The 7,073-nt window shown below is 43.6% G+C and overlaps 1 non-coding gene across 1 annotated transcript; it reads right to left on the bottom strand.

Annotated features, from left to right (window-relative positions):
• Positions 1 to 470: 470 nt before the first annotated feature.
• LOC132489717 (U6 spliceosomal RNA) lies at positions 471 to 577 on the bottom strand. The gene has a single exon (XR_009532100.1). It is a non-coding gene; the product is annotated as a U6 spliceosomal RNA (small nuclear RNA).
• Between the last annotated feature and the right edge of the window lie 6,496 nt (positions 578 to 7,073).

The following is a 7,073-nucleotide window of genomic DNA, read 5'->3' as shown; positions in this document are numbered from 1 at the left end:
AGAAATAGTATTTCTAGGCTTTGTAACATTGGAGGCTGGCATTAGCCCCAAGGGTGCCCTTGTGACAATTAGTAGCAGAGACCCCCTCTGAGCAGATGTAGCCGTGGGTCCCACTCACCTCCGCCCAGGATGTCCCTGGTGAAGGCGCAGCCTGAACCCCATTACAAGGTAGCATAGGTGCCATTGCTCCCGTTTTGCAGTGAGGAGACCCAGGCCCAGAGCAGAAGTGACTTGCCCAACGTCACATGGTTTAGCCACAGGCAGAGCTGGGAATCAAACCGTGTCTTTCAAAAGCTCATACCAACTTTTAAAAACAATGTTTAGTTTTGACTTTAAATGACACATTTGAATAGAATGAAATAAAACCAAAAAATAAACATTTAAAATTGAGCTGTGTTGGTGGATTCTTTCCTCAGGCAAAGCCTACGGAAATGTTTTCAGTATTTTTTTTTTTTGGCTTCGACAATAGACAAAATATGGAATGTGTCATAGATGTGCGTGTCACTCTTGCACAGGGGCCGTGATGATGTTCCTTGTATAGTTCCAATTTTAGTATATGTGTGGCTGAAGCGAACACAGTATGGGCTTTTTAAAAAAGGCTTATTGAGATATAAGTCACACACCATACAGCTTACTCATTCCAAGGGTACAATTCAATGGCTTTTGGTATATACACAGAGTTCTGCAACCACCACCGTAGTGAATTTTAGAATTTTAGAATTTCATCACTCCAAAAATAAACTTTGTACCACTTAGCCCAGTCTTCCCTCCCCCTGGTCCCTGGCAACCACTAATCTGCTGTCTCTACAGAGTTGCCTGCTCTGGACATTTCACGTAAATGGGGTCACACACCACGTGGTCCTTTGTGACTGGCATCCTTCACATAGCATAAGGATGTCAAGTTCATCTATGTGTAGCTTGTATCCATACTTCATTCCTTATCATGGCTGAATAATATTCTACTGTATGGGTATATCACATCTTATCTATTCATTCACTGGTTAGTGGGCATTTTGTGTGTTTCCACTCTTTTGGCTGTTATGAATAATGTTGCTATGAACATTCATGCCCAAGTTTCTGTACGGACATATGTTTTCATTTCTCTTGGGTACATACCTAGGAGTGAAATTGTTGGATCATATGATAAATCTGTGTTTAATCATCTCAGGAACGTCCAGATGGTTTTCCAAAGTGGCTTCACCTTTGTATGTTCTCACCAGCAGTGTCTCAGGGTTCCAGTTTCTCCACATCCTCACCAACATTTGTTACTATCTGACTTTTTGGGGGTTTTTGTTTGTTTCTTTGTTTGTTTGTGTTTTTTTTGGCTGTGCCGTGCTGCTGGCAGGATCTCAGTTCCTCAACCAGGGACTGAATCCAGGCCATGGCAGTGAAAGTGCAGAATCCTAACCACTAGGCCACCAGGGAATTCCCTACTATCTGACTTTTAATGACAGCCCTCCTAGTGGCTGTGAAGTGGTATCTTGTGTGGCTTTGATTTGCATTTCCCTGATGGCTAATGATGTTGAACATCTTTTCATGTGCTTAATGGCCATTTGCATACCTTCACTGGAGAAATGTCTTGCCAGATGCTTTGCCCAGTTTTTTTTTTTTTTTTTTTTTTTTTTTTTGTGGTACGCGGGCCTCTCACTGTTGTGACCTCTCCCGTTGCGGAGCACAGGCTCTGGATGTGCAGGCAAAGCAGCCATGGCTCACGGGCCCAGCCGCTTCGCGGCATGTGGAATCTTCCCGGACCGGGGCTCGAACCCGTGTCCCCTGCATAAGCAGGCGGACCCTCAACCACTGTGTCACCCGGGAAGCCCTTTGCCCAGTTTTTAACTGGGCTATTCATCTTTTTAGTATTGTCTCAGTGTGGGTTTTATTAAGGGAATAAGGGGCTGGCTGAATTAGATCACTGTCTGAACCACCTGGATATAGTGAATTGGAGAGCACTGTCTCTCATCTTAGAAAATCAGATTTTTCACATACAGTCTCAAGTAGATCCCAGGTCAAATAAAGAAAATTGGAGTAGGATACGCCAAGCCTTGGTAACACTGAGGAAGAACGCTTTCTGGCTGTGTGATCTTGGGTACATTACTTAACTTTTTTGAGCCTCAGGTTTGGGTCTATTTTATAGGCTGATACTCTTCCTCTCAATCTGTGTGTGTAAGATGATTAGGAAAGCAGCACCTCTCACTCAGCACTAGCCCTGCGGCAGGCAATGCGGTCAGTGTCGCTCCAGGATGGATGAATGCCGTTTCCCTTCTCTTCCTGCTTCTCAAAGCTCAGCTCTAGTCCTCAGGGCTCAGAGGCTCAGATCACTTGAAGGAAAGTCACAGTTATTTCATCAGATTAACCACAATAACTACAGCTCACAATGGTTGGAGGAGAGGATGACTATCCAGATCTGATTTGGCCATGAGAAGCACTAGAGCCCTATGGATGTTTCAGCAACATTTTCTGAGAGAGGACACCTGGTGGGCAGAGCTTCCCGTACCAGAGTCTTTTCTTTCCACTAGAGGTAGCCTGCAGGGGATGCTGGCCCCCACACCCTCCACCTAGCCTGTTGGAAGGAAGGGCAGAAGAGGAGGCCACAGGCATGTGCACAGCGTGTAACCCTGTGCACTAGCACACACGACTCCGTCAATGCCCTGGAATCAGACTCAATAAGATTACTCCTTTGTGAGGAGCACTCAGGGAAGCCAGAGACGGGCAGGCATTTCCTCTGATCCCTACAGACTGTTTCTCTCATCAACCCAGCCTGGATTTAACTCAGCATTCCTTCCTTCCTTCCTTCCTTCCTTCCTTTCTTTCACATTTGTGTAGCATTTCCTCTGCACCAAGCATTGTTCTAGCCACTGGGGATTCAAATATCAATCCAGCTCCAATGTGCTCATCACCAAGGAAGGGAGAAGTAGATGTTTGTGTACTGAGGTACCAGGTGAGCTTGGATTTAGAAGCTGTGCCAGCATCTTCAATGTCTAGGCAGATATAAAAAATCACCTCAAGATGGGTTCTTCTGATCAGGGAAGAGCCACGGGCATAACTCCTATCGATATGCAAGGGGAGGGACAGTGGTACTCACATCCTGGGGGAAGAAGGGACAGGATGTTCGTCTGACACCCACCCCGGTCTGCCTCCCCCTCCAAGCACAGGTCTGTGGGGGATGCAGCTGGGGCAGGGGCAGGAGTCGGGAAATGCACCAACTTGCCTTAGAAGCCTGGAAGCCTTGCAGAAAAAGAAGGACTGACATTACAACCCTCCCTGGAGTTCAAGGACAGGGAAATTGAGGAGGAGGGTGTAACAGGAGGTCCCGACCAAGGCCTGTGAAAGGAAGGACACCAAGGGTGTCAGAGTGGGAGCTCACAATGAGGGGAGGAGACACAGTGCCTAGTCCTGCCCCAGGCCCATAGCATTTGTGAGCAGGCTCAGGCTGTCCCTGAATTGATGGTGACTGTGATCCAACCTCCCCAGTGTGTCCTTGTGCTTTGGGGGAACAGTGGTAGAGCTTGTGAGTGTGAACTAGGACAGCATGACCTTGAAGTTCAAGTGTGGAACCCCACTCTTTTTTATTTTATTTATTTTTTATTCAGCAGGTTCTTATTAGTTATCCATTTTATACATATTAGTGTATATATGTCAAACCCAATCTCCCAATTCATCCCACCACCACCACCCCTGCCACTTTCCCCCTTTGATGTCCATACGTTTGTCCTCTACATCTGTGTCTCTATTTCTGCCCTGCAAACCGGTTCATCTGTGCCATTTTTCTAGGTTCCACATATATGTGTTAATATACGATATTTGTTTTTCTCTTTCTGACTTTCTTCACTCTGTATAACAGTCTCTAGATCCATCCACGTCTCTACAAAGGACCCAATTTCGTTCCTTTTTATGGCTGAGTAATATTCCATTGTATATATGTACCACATCTTCTTTATCCATTCGTCTGTCGACGGGCATTTAGGTTGCTTCCATGTCCTGGCTATTGTAAATAGTGCTGCAATGAACATTAGGGTGCATGTGTCTTTTTGAATTATGGTTTTCTCTGGGTATATGCCCAGTAGTGGGATTGCTGGGTCATATGGTAATTCTATTTTTAGTTTTTTAAGGAACCTCCATACTGTTCTCCATAGTGGCTGTATCAATTTACATTCCCACCATGGAACCCCACTCTTGCTTGGACAGATCTGGGCTAGCAAGTCTCTTAGCTGGAAACAGGCAAGTGTGCCTTGCAAGTGTGCACTGGGTCAGGGTCCAACAGGGACAGCAGGTGTCGGTCCAGAAGCCATTGTGCCAGTGGACCAGTCGGACTCTGCATTCTCTTCTCTCCTTTCCTCTTCTCCTTGTCTTCCTCTTATTCCTCCTTCACAATCACCTCTTTCTCCTCCCTCCTCTCTCTCTCCCTGGTATTAGAAGTAGAATATCCCTTTGAATCAAGTAAACCCTTAAGTCCTGGGGCAGTTTAAGCTGGGGTAAGGGGAGAATGGGGGTAAGCCTCCAAAGGAGATGTTGGAATTCCAATAGGATCAGGTGGATTCTTAAATGGGTCATTAGAAAGGCGAAAACTAAATATAACTGTTGTCCTTGTCGTCTGTGAAATGATTTTGCCAGAAATCCAGGCCTATGATTGAGTAACTTGGCCACTCTATTAGTCAGGAAATGTTAATTTCTTTAACAAAAAATCCTCAAGTCAGTGGGGTTTAAAATATATAGACATGTAATATATGACAATAGTGGTACAAAGAACTGGAGGTGGTTAATGGAACCATAATGTTGCAAGTTTCCCACATTTTATGTGAAACCACTAAAAATGTGGTTCTTAAAAGCCAATAGGGGAATTAAAATGGAATACTAAAAATAATTGATTAACCCAAAAGACAGTAGGAAAGGAGGAATAGAAGATCAAAAAAGAGATGGGACAAATAGAAAACAAATAATAAAATGGTAGACCTAAACCCAACATATCAATATTTGTATTAAGTGTAAGTGGACAAAGCAGACCAATTAAAAGGCAGAGATTGTCAGACTGATGGAAAAGCAATATAGGTATTCCCACTTTTGGAAAGTTCACTTTACCCCACTTTGCTTTTATGAAAGCCCTGTATTAGTACATGTTTCTGCTAACTGAAAGAAAGCTGAAGAGGATTTTCGCTTTTACGAAAAAAGGCAAAAAGTGATAATAGTGCTCAGCATTTGTTCTGCAGTGAGAAGTTATAGAGGCAGCATGCACCCTGAGCAGTGAGAGGGGCACTGCCAAGCTCCTTCCCTGGAAACTACACTCAGCACCTCAGCATCAAGCTGCCACAGCTTTGAACTGTGTCTGTGAGCATCTGTGGTTTGTTTTTTTTTTTGCGGTACGCGGGCCTCTCACTGTTGTGGCCTCTCCCGTTGCGGAGCACAGGCTCCAGACACGCAGGCTCAGCAGCCATGGTTCACAGGCCTAGCCTCTCCGCGGCACGTGGGATCTTCCTGGACCGGGGCACGAACCCGTGTCCCCTGCATCGGCAGGCGGACTCTCAACCACTGCGCCACCCGGGAAGCCCAGCATCTGTGTTTTATCTCAATTTATCTTGTGCATCCGTTAGCAAGATGTGTCCTGAGGTTATTGCTTCTTTGCTTTATGCCATTTCAGCTTACAAAAGGTTTCATAGAAATGCCCTACTTTTGGATAGCAGAGGAAACCTGAATTCCTCTTTATGCTGTTTATGAGAGACACTTTTTAAATGGTTTATTACAGGATATTAAATATAGTTCCCTATGCCATACAGTTGGGCCTTGTTGTTTATCCATTCTATATATAATAGTTTGCATCTGCTAATCCCAAACTCCCAGTCCATCCCTCCCTGACCCCTCTCCCCCTTGGCTACCACAAGTCTGTTCTCTATATCTGTGAGTCTGTTTCTGTTTCATAGATAAGTTCAGTTGTGTCATATTTTAGATTCCACAAATAAGTGATATCATATGATATTTGTCTTTCTCTTTTTGACTTACTTCACTTAGTATGATAGTCTCTAGGTCCATCCGTGTTGCTGCAAATGGCGTTATTTCATTCTTCTTTATGGTTGAGTAGTGTTCCATTGTATATATATACCACATCTTCATTATCTGTTCATCTGTTGATGAACATTTAGGTTGTTTCCATGTCTTGGGTATTGTAAAGAGTGCTGCTATGAACATAAAGGTGCATGTATCTTTTCTCACACTTTTAAGTTAAAGAAACAGGCTGAAAGTAGAAGAATGGAAAACAATAACTTATGAAAACAGTAGTAAGTAGAAGAAAGCTGGAGTGCCTATAATAATAATAGCCAAAATAGATGTCAAGGCAAGGAGTATTACAAAAGATAACAAGGATCATTTCATAATGATTAAAGGACAAATTCATCAGGAAAACATACCCATTCTGTATGTGTATGTGCCTAATGACAGAGCATCCAAATGTATGGAACACAAACTAGTAAAATTGAAGGGAGGACTAGGCAAGTCCACAGTGACACTTGAAGATTTTTAACACTCTTTTCTCAGTAACTGATAGAACAATTAGACAAAAATATCAGTAATGATACAGAAGATTTGAACACTATTAATTGCCTTGACCTAACTGATATGTAAAGACACCACACTCAACAAGAGCAGAATACACATTCTTTTCAAATGTATCTGGAAAATTTCAATAAAAGTCAAAAGACTAGAACAAAATAAAAACTCAGCAGCGCAGGTTGCTGGGCTGATGTTCAAACAACTCACTGGGTCATGACCTCAAAGCAAGTGTGGGAGAGATGTGTAATTGGAAAGGGACGTTGCAAGTCCTGAGTTGATTCAGGCAGCATTTTGCCTAAGAGATGAGTGGACATAGAAACTGGATTTGAAATAAATCCCTCATATTGTCCAGACTGCCTGTTTCAGTCCCTGAGAATATTTGATAATTTACTTATCACTGATTTAGGAACAAAGGGGGCTTGAACTGGCCTGAACCTCAAATTTCCAGCTCTAGACTTTTCGGGTTTTTTTTTCCCCAGCGCCTGCGAAGAATACTAATTATTCATAAGGAATCAGTCACGTTGACACACAAGATT

This window comes from Mesoplodon densirostris, chromosome 4 (genome assembly GCF_025265405.1).
Source record: "Mesoplodon densirostris isolate mMesDen1 chromosome 4, mMesDen1 primary haplotype, whole genome shotgun sequence".
NCBI lineage: Eukaryota > Metazoa > Chordata > Mammalia > Artiodactyla > Ziphiidae > Mesoplodon > Mesoplodon densirostris.
The sequence above is the reverse complement of the archived record's forward strand: the minus strand, read 5'-3'. Positions and strand labels throughout refer to the sequence as shown.